Source organism: Blennius ocellaris, assembly GCF_963422515.1.
Source record: "Blennius ocellaris genome assembly, chromosome: 11".
Taxonomy (NCBI): Eukaryota; Metazoa; Chordata; class Actinopteri; order Blenniiformes; family Blenniidae; genus Blennius; species Blennius ocellaris.
The window spans coordinates 6,881,642-6,892,076 of NC_137660.1; positions in this window are offsets into that span (position 1 = coordinate 6,881,642).

The window sequence follows — 10,435 nt, forward strand, 5'->3', positions numbered from 1 at the left end:
ATTGACAGGGACTGGACAAAAGACACACCCAGGTTACTGAGACAGGGATTAATAGACTCATTTAATGGCCTAATGTGCTGCCTAATGGGTGGCATCCATTTTTTTTTTTTTGGCGGGGGGCAACAGGGATTGAGAAATGCCAATATTTTTTACCGGACACTGGTCCAGTAATCATGCAGTTTTTACCGGACTGAAGTAAAGTTCGATGAAAGTATATTTATTTTATATGAGGGTGTAATAAACTCGTCTCCACGGGAAAGTATGAAATGTACAACTTGAGGTTAGTATGAGCTCATAAACAGTACAAACTGTTTTTGTTCAATTCAGACAATGTGGGGATCTGCGTGACGTCATCATCTCATAATGAACTAGTTATATCTTGTTATGGAAAAATTATTATATGCTATTGAAGAATTCTGTTCTTCTCTGTATCGTGCTAAACGTTTTCATTTTCTCTCTGTGTGACTCCGACCTTATAACATCGTATTTACGGAGTCAGCGGACATGTTTTCCATTTTGCTTCATCACAGCTGCATCAGGACGGTGAGAGCGGGAAAGGTTTCTCACCCACAGGTGTGCGAACCGCAAGTGGCTTCTCACCACTATGTTTTCGACCTCTCCGTCCTGGTGTAACCAGTATAATCACCCCCGCCTCCCCACGTCCCTTAAAATGTTAGCTCGAAGGTTGGACGGGCCCCGGAGAAGATTGATCAGATGACTTGTGATGTCTGCATTGTGTGTGTGACTGTTGTAGCTTCAATACATATACTTGAGAGAAGAACTCTGTTTCACAACTTTATTCCAAGACCAGTTACAAGAAGAAATCTACAACAATCTTTAAAGCCTCAGGAAGCACTTAATTAATTCTTGGGGAAATTATTTAGCAAAGTAGCATAAACTGTCATTTTTCCAGCTCTAACACAGCACAAACAATTGGGAATATGTTCAGGGAGTTTAGCGTGGAGTATGACACAGCTTCACGGAGGTGTGAATCTCCTGCGACAGTGCCGGAGGAGCTGCTGTTCATTGTTTTGATATCAGAGCCGTTCTCCTCGGCGAGCTGGCGTTTTAAAACGGTGACGTCTGGTGGCAGAGCGCCTCGCTGGGAAAGGCTTTGCAAACATCCACGTCAATGCTTTTAGGTGTTTTTAGCGTATAGTACGTCCAAACAGCGACATGTTGACAATGCTAACTTCCCTAGCATCCTCGCTGACTGTGGAATGGATTTCCTGACTCCTTACTCCGCGTCTCATTGAGACCCGCCGCCGTTCAGGAAATCCATTCCACATTTTGCAGAGCAGTGGCAGGGAAACACTGGAGTCCTTTCAGCAGACAGTGAAGCACATGGATCTGAAATCACCGCAGGTTGGATTGGAAAAAACGTCAAAACATTAAAAAAAAAAAAAAAAAAAACCATCGGCTTCTGTTAAGCTGAAGGCAATTGACTAACATCCAAATGTTGATGACCTGCAAACAGTCATTTAAAGTAGAAAGTTTACTGCTGTCTTTGGGTTTAAAAGAATAATATAATTGAATGTCATCTGCAGTGGTGGCTGGTGATAGATTTCTTAGGTGGGGACGTGAGAGGCCTTTATTAAAACTTTTATTAACATGCTTGTAAAAAAATACTAGCAGATGATTCATTACTGTAAGTCCCTTTTTGAAAATGAATGTGTTTTGGGGCTGGTTTACTTGAAATGATAGTTAGTCTGAGTTTAGGGAAAACAAAAGTCTATCAGGTATTTTTTCAAACAACACAACAATTTATATGTCAAAGCATTTTAGAATGCTTTGAAAGAAACCACAAAAAATAACTATACTGGAGGAATTTGAACCTGACCTGCCGCTTTTCAGCCAAATTTCTTCTTTCAAACCACTAAATTAGAAGAGAAGTGACAGAGTTAATAATCAGAAACTCTCCGCTTGTTGTCTTCATCTCAACATCTTGTAGAAACACGCAAGTACAAACCAGAACTGACTTGAAGCCAATCACTGAGCCAGGGTTGATTTAAAATGTTGCCCCAAATCTCAGACATGAAATGATGCCGATTAGTTTAATTTCATGTCAATCACTCTGGTGTTAATCAGTAATTGGTCAGATGCGACTAAGCCCCACCTCCTCATCGCACCTGGCTGCTCACATGCACACAGACTACTAAAGAGTGAAATCAAGAAATCCTTTCTTTTATTGAACAGTCTTATTAAGTGCTCTCTCTCCACTAGCTATTTAAACGAACTATAATGTTTCTCACTGGGGGCCTCTCTCTCAAGTTAAAAACGGCTCGATTGTTGTAATGTGGTTAATAAGCGTACTTACTTAAATTAAATTAATATTGGCTGGAATCAACTCATAATGAAGAGCCCCACCTAACAAATGTATGCTGCCACTGTTAAAACCCCACTTGATGCCAAGCAGGGGATATTTGTGTTTCGCTCGTTGGAGCACACGTTTGCTCAAAAGTGGATCAAGCAAGTGAGGGAGATGACAGACTTTCTTCACTTCACCTCTGCAGCTAATACTCTACTGGCAGCAGACCTGCCACTGGATATAATCTGAACTAAATCTGTACATAAGGCAATTTTTCTCTTCTTTTTACTGTGCCACTCTTGCCCACCTAATTGCCGCTTCAGGATGAATAACAAGTTGTTTTTTTTAACTGATTCTGAGAGAAAACAAACAGGGTTAAACTAATATCTCCAAACTAACTGAGCAACATGATTATACTACCTTTGTCAAACAAGTTACTGTGGTTTACTGCTTTGTAGTTGTTTTCTTAAATCATAACTGACAGAAGTAGATTCACAAGTGAATAGTTCAGAAAACGTGAAGATTCCAAGAACATGCTGAGTCATGTCAATCTCAATGATCAAATTCCAGAGAAATCCATTGGAAATGAATGTTTTTTTTACTTTCTTTTTTTCCCCCTACTAAAACCGTGTTCCTCAGAAACACAAATTAACTCAGCCATAGAAACCCATAAAGCCAAGTAGACAAACAAAGTGATACACATGTATCCACTGATGATGAGTCCAAACATGTCAACAGTGATAATTACAACTGTTAAAAGGGCTGAAACCTTTTTGTTTATTTTAGCATAGTTATGAATTCTGTCATGCGGAAGGTTTTCCAGTCTTTGATCTACAAACCTGGACCACAGTGAGGTGTGAATTTAAATATTAATGTCTGATCTGATGGGAAAAAAACTCCACAAAAGGCATGACTCATAGAGTGTCTATAATGAAACATGCATAAGCACACAAATACAGTGTGCTTTTGGTTTGGGCAGCCACACATTGGGTCACTCCGGGGGTTAAAGCTCCTGCTTTAGGAGCAAGTTGCAGTTTAGTGTCTTGCTCAAGGACACTTGGGTATGTGAAATTGAACCTGCAACCTTCCAATGAAGGAACAACTGCTCTCTCAACTGAGCCACAGCCACCCCAAACATGGTACATGGTCATGATCTATTGGAAACTGTATCGCTACTGGCTTCACAGAAGAGATTCTGAAAGATTATTATCAACTGTCTATTGCAGGGTCGTGGGTTCAAATACTGTCCGGGCCTTTCTATATACATGGGTTTCCTTCAGGTTCTCCAGTTTCCCTCCTTCAGTCCAAAAACATGCATTAACCGGTGACACTATATCAGCCCTCAGTGTGAGTGTGAGTGGTTGTCTATCTCTGAGTTTGTCCTGTGATGGATTGGTGAGCTATCCAGGGTGTATCCCACTCCCGACCAGAGCCAACTGCCTTCTCAATCAACAGATATGACATTGACGACTGACAACTGACCCCCGAGATGTACTGCATTCCTCAATGTTTTAAACTGTGGGAAATGAGTCTTGGCATGGATGCAGATGCCTCAGAGAGACAACAATGCAGCTATTCTTCTGTGGATAAAATCAACTTCACCTGGTTCACCAAATAGCAAGTCATCATGTTTGCGGTTTAACGTGCTTTTGTGGACGCATGAATGCTGACAGCCTTCATAATAATGCCTGTTCTTGTTTGCAGGTGAGGAGTTTAAAACGAGGGTAGGCAAGGTAAGCAAATTGAATGTCAGTTGTATTTTGAAGCTGTTCAAGACACCGTTCGCTGTCAACTTCATTCCGCTTCCTCGCTGCTCCGCCAGTAATAGAATTTAGCCTGAGGGGACAGGTAATAGCAAAAGCAACAGTTTCAAAATGTATAAAGGAACCAAAAGCAAACTGCGGAAATAACTGGAAATGCACATCAGGTTTAACTCTCTCTGGGCTTGATCCTCCATAAGACATGGTGATTTGCACACTGATGCCAGTAGATGGTGATTTTGGGGTGATCATTAAGAATGTGACCATGTGTGACTTTTACGTAGTGTGCATTCTGCTGAGAACAATCTACTGGAAACAGTGTTGTTTCCATGTTTGCGTTTGCACCATAGGGCGATCCAATGTGCTGCGCTCTCAGGATTGAGTAGGACCCACAATGGGGCAATTCACATTCCCAGAGAAAAAGATGCAAAAGTTAACAAAATTTCATATGGATTGATCCATGTACAGATTTACATCAAACTGTATAATTAACAGAGTGGAGCACATGTGTCAAACTTAAGGCCCGTAGGCCAAACTTGGCTCTCGTGAAGAGCTTAAAAGTTTGATTATCTTAAGATAAACACAATATTGTTCCCAATAGATGCGCAGGGTGTGAGTGCAAATTTACAAAGTTTTGCTTTTTCACTTGAAAATGTTGTGTAATTCGGGTCTTATTTTCTAAATGGATTGCTAGGAAAAGTATAATCTTTATGGAGAAGCAAACCAAAAAGCAACTTCAATTCTGCACAACATAAATTAGTGATTATGGCTTGTCTGGTGATAGTGATTTGAATTTTAATCACATTTCATGGTGATCTATTCTCCACAAAATAAGTCCTTCACCTTTAATGGAAGAATTTCTTGTTGAAATATGAGATTCTATACAAATCTTGTGTTTTTATTGAGCTCATAAGTTTGACACTTGATTGCTAAATGTGACTGGGTTAATAATATGACAAGTTTATATATTTTTTTATCTCCATGAAATTCTACCAAAACTAATTCTGAAAATGTTTGTTACTTTCTTGATTAGTTTATGTATTTTTTCATTAAAAAAAAAAGTTTTTTGTTACTGTACTAAACACACTTGTAAGATATTACTCCACAGTCCATGCAATTTAGGCTGAAAATGTTTGTTCAAAGCCGTGTTGAGGGGTGAGTTTGTAAAATCATGCATGATCCGCTATAGACGTTTTATGTTCATTTCACGGTATTTTGGACCAAACGGTTTCATTAAAATTTACTTCATGTTGAGATTGTACAATTTTATCTGCTGCATGTTGCACAAGGTTTATTTTATTTTATTTTGATTTTTGATCAAAGAATAAAAGTGAAGCATTTGAATTGCCCACATTAAGTACAGACATTTTAATTGTATTTATTATTTCTCACTGATCTTTTGCATGTAGCTTACAGACTATACAATGCCCAGGTCTGCACCTCATGCTAATTCAAATTTAGTGTGAAATAAAAAGCTCACTGTCACCAGTAAAAAAAGTACAAGGCACTGAATATCCCTGCTTATGTTTTTCTGATTAGGCATGACATTGGACATAAATATTATTGTTTTATTTGCCTTAATGCTCAAACAAGCTCAAGCTTTTGGCCATTACCCAAAAGACTTTCTGCTGTTTGGCACTTAGTGTACATTGTTAGACAGTCTTTCATGCATAAATTACATCGCTTAAAATTTGATGGCCATCATCTGGAATGGTTTGTATGTATGGTTTCCATGCAGCTGACTTTATTTATTTTTTTCACTCTGCAGCTGGTTTGCATGAGGAACAGGCAGAATGACTGATTGATTCACATTACCTGCTGTTGTAAAACTGCCAAATGTGTCGTTGGCCATGTCCAGCTTATTGAAAAGAAGCAATAATTGCAGGAAACCTGTGAAATACCACCATCCTGAATGTTTTAATCTGGACCCAAAGTTTGAGAGTAGTGTGGTTTAAGACAGTGCCTATTTAACTGTTTATCTGTTGCACAAATTAGATCTGAAGGAGAAACTAAACCACTACAGAACAATGGGTTGGCAGCAATTATACACAGAATGTGTAATTTACTAATTTACAGCAAATTCTCTACTCTGTTGAGAAGGCGATCAGCTACAACCGTCCAGTTCTCCAAGAGCTGAACATCTCCAGGACATGGAGCATGCAGCCTGGATTCCCTCAGCCCTGATGGACCAGCCTGGTCCTGGTCCTTCAGAACCAAGACCTTAAGCTACCAGAACAGTTTGTTCTTCACTGCAGTCTGTCTGATGAACAGTGGCCCAACTCCCTCAAGCTGACACCGCCACCACCCATCAACTCATAACTCAGTGTGATTGTCCATCCAATCAGGAACACAGGGGACAAAAGGACAATGACACATTTGGGGGAATTTTTCTTTCCACTTTGCAGACACTGTGAGAACAGGCCAGTCGTCATCCTGTACCATTAATGCTGCTATTGAGCGAAATATAGATTTTTTTCCCCCCAGAATCTGGTTCTTGCATACAGTCTGAACTGTAACAGAAAACAAACATGCCAGATAAACAATGTGGTCATTTCTAGAGTTTGCCCTCGGTGCTAGTAGATCAAGGTTGTATGCAAGTACATGTCTGTGGTACAATGCTTCTCCGTTTTCAATTTGACGGTTTGCAAACAGCAAGAGGGAAGCCAACGATCCAACAGCAAGAGAAAGCAGCGATCTTCTTAGAGATTTGGTTCTTGATAGCCCGGCCTGGCAGCTGGCTCTCAACATTAAAACCATTGTTGAAACGTAAAGACAAATTTGAATTATATATGACACATCACAAATGTGCCCGGGGGCCATTCTAACCACACAATACCCGCTATTCTTGGATTTCCAATTTTGTGAAGGAAAAACTCCCCAAAAACCCTTTTAATGTTGAAAAAAGCAACAAAAAAAAACTCTAGGAAGAGAATGGATGGAAAGATTTCCTCCAAGGAGAGGCATGTATCAGATGATTTATTTGAGGGGTTTTACAGTGAAAGGGGGTCCTTTTCATGTGTGAGTTTGAGGGACTAACAAGCAGACCTTAGAACCAGGATAACAAAAAAAAAAAGAACCAGGATAACGAGCTTCCAAGCTGCAGAACATTTTGTTTCTTGAGGCCTCTGTTTCAGCATTTGTTGTACTGAGCTTATAAAAAATATTTTTCGTTTGAGTTTATTCTTAGACATTTAAAAGGCTACATGGGATTCCAACATTAAGTCAGCTGTGATCTAGAAGTTAGAGAAATTGAGACCAGGAGTTTGCAGGTTTGAATCCCACAGCTGACATGTCACCACCGTGTGTCGCTAAGCAAGACCCTTGACCCCCATAAGCTCCCTGGAGCGCCGTAATGTGGCCGTGCTTAAGCATCCTAAAGAAAAAGGAAGGAATTTCCCCAATGGGATTAATAAAGCATGGTTAGTTTTAGTGCAGTCAGCGTTGTTTCAGTTACAAATCAGGTTTTGTGTGTCCAAGTATGCGCGGTACTTTAATTGTTGTGTGACGAAGTGAAGATGGCCTTATCAGGGATGTTAGTTGAGATAAGACTGGATTTGGTGCCCAGTGACAGTATTTCAATTGTCTGTGAGTTCATGTTCAGCCCGCATGATGCATCAACAAACTTTTGTGCAAAATTTAGGAACGGCTTAAAAAAAACGAACACCCACTTCATTTGCCATTGTAATCAAATTCTTGAATTATTGACCAACAAAGCGGCAGTTCTTGCAAGCTGCTTTATCTAATCACCCCTGGCTCCAGAGTGCTGAGATGCCTATAATATCTTCGAATTACCTGCCAGTACCCTCTGGATCACATGTCTGGTTGTCCGGCAGACTGACGGCAGGACATCAGATATGGATCCAGTTCCAGGAAATCTTCTCCTGAGGGAATCATTTTTGCGTTGGAATCCTTGACAGTTCAACAGGCATTTGAAACAGAAAGGAAATGACTTGCAAATTAAATTTGTACTATTGTGTAAATCTTATTATTATTATTCTGTTGCAAATCAAATTTTGACGTCGTCATATGTGTTTGTTTATTTATTTATTTATGTATTCATTCATTCATTTGTTGCCTAGTCCAGTCACCCATGACTGTACTGCTTCCCATAACTCTAATCAGGTCATCAAGTATGTGGATGACACAACAGTTGTGAGACTCATCAGCGACGAGGATGTGGCTCCATACAGGATGGAGGTGGAGCGGCTGACATCTTGGTGCAGGTCTCACAACCTCGTCCTTAATGTCAGTAAGACAAGGGAGACGGTGATGGACTTCAGGAAACACAGCAGGCCAGATCACAGCCCCTTAGTTATCAACGGGGATGTGGTAGAGAGGGTGAGTTCCTCAGCATTCATCTGGCAGAGGATCTGTCCTACACCACCAGCACTTCTGCCGTCACCAAGAAAGCCCAGCAGAGACGACATGTGCTCAGGAGACTGAGGAAGGCTGGTCTCCCTACTGTCCACCTGACCACCTTCTCCAGGGGCACCGTGGAGAGCATCCTGACCTACAACCTCCTCTCCTGGTTTGGCAGCTGCATAGATTATGAGAAGCGGCAGATGAACAGGGTGGTGAAAACAGCCAGTAAGAGAATGTAGGTGCCACACTCCCAACGCTGCTGGACACTTACAAGAGATGCTGCATCAGCAATCATCAGGGACACTCACCACCCTTCTCGTGGACGGTTTTCCCTGCTTTCCTCCGGGAGAAGATACCGGAGCATCTGGTGCCGGACCACCAGTTTCCCACACAGTTTCTTCCCCCAGGCAGTGAGAGCGCTGAATGAACAATGAAAAATGACTGATAAGAACACCGTGACTGCACTTTGCTCTTTATCATGTGCCATAACTGTCAAATTTATGTCTGGCTGCCTGCACTAGTTTTCTGTCATTTATGTCCTGATTTTATACTGGTCTTAACTGATGAGTACATGTTTTACTTCTAATTTATTCTTATCTGACTGTACTCTTTCATATATTTATTCCCTGTGTAAATAAATGTGTTTTTAACCAAGGAGTACACTATTTCGTTTTCTTGTACTCAGTACAACTTAAATGACATGTATGTATGTATGTATGTATGTATGTACATATGTGTGATTTATTGATTGATTGATTGATTTATTTAAAATGACCTTTAACTGACTTCCAGTGACATCATGACCAAAGAAACAGCTTGAATCCTTAGCTCCGGGGAAACAAGCGGGTTGTTCAGTTATTATCAATCTGTGATTCATGCTGCCAGATACAGCCTCTCATCAAACATTCTTATTTAGTCCGGAAAAAAAACAATAAAACCAATGAGTAAACGGGACGGTGGGGAGAGAGAGAGAGAGAGAAAGAGAGAGAGAGAGAGAGAGAGTTTTGGAAAAGATGGGCACATTTTGTTGAATAGAAATTGAAAGCTTTATTTGTGGTTAATTGTGGTTTTGATTCTTCAAAAAAAAAATCAGTGTTCGGCACCTGATTGGTTACTGAGTTTTGATTTAGTTCAAAACTTGTTAAGTGCAATTTGTATCTGCTGTGTATAAAATGTGTCAACACACTGAGCAGACGACACATTCTATTCTTTCGTGTCTTTACTTTTTATGTTTGCTGGTGAAGTAACTAAAAGTACAGAAATAAAATAGAAAGCAGACTGAAACCTGCATTGATCAACATAAATAAGAGAACAATACATTAAAGTGCTGAAAAAATAAAGTAAAAACCACACAGAGAATGGTGAACTACTAGAGTAAGTTGCTGATTACATTTTTGACAAGTAACTAGTAATTGTAATAGATTACAGTTTTCAAGTAACCTTCCCAACCCTGTTCAATGGAAGAACAAATGAAAAGAAGTGTACAATATGGAGCAAATAACAGCAAGACTGCACATTAAAACTGATGTATTCATGGGTAAATGGTCTTTAATTCAAAGATACATTCCGGATTGTTAATTTGCTTAGGTCACTTCACTTAAAAAAAAAACAAAAATGGAAGATACATGTATATGTCTATATATAAACTGTTCTTTTCATTGTAATGCTGGCTGTCTAGTTCATGGACACAAGGAGTAATGTAAAATTGACCTATGTTCTACTTGATAGATATTACTGGATTTTTCTTTTTTGTTGTATTTGACCTGTATTGAAGATTTCTAATAAAAATAAGTACCAAAAAAAAAAAAAAAAAAGACTTTTCGCTTTCATTTCCTGCAGCCAAAGAGAAAGGTCAATCATCAAACAAATGACACTTTCTTTTGGCGTTATTAGAAAATAACAGATCAACCACTTTGAAAAGGAGGTGCAAATGCTCCAGTTATCACACCTTAAAACCAGATCATCAAACCAGATTCAACGCAGATGTTTAAGTCACTGGAGGGAC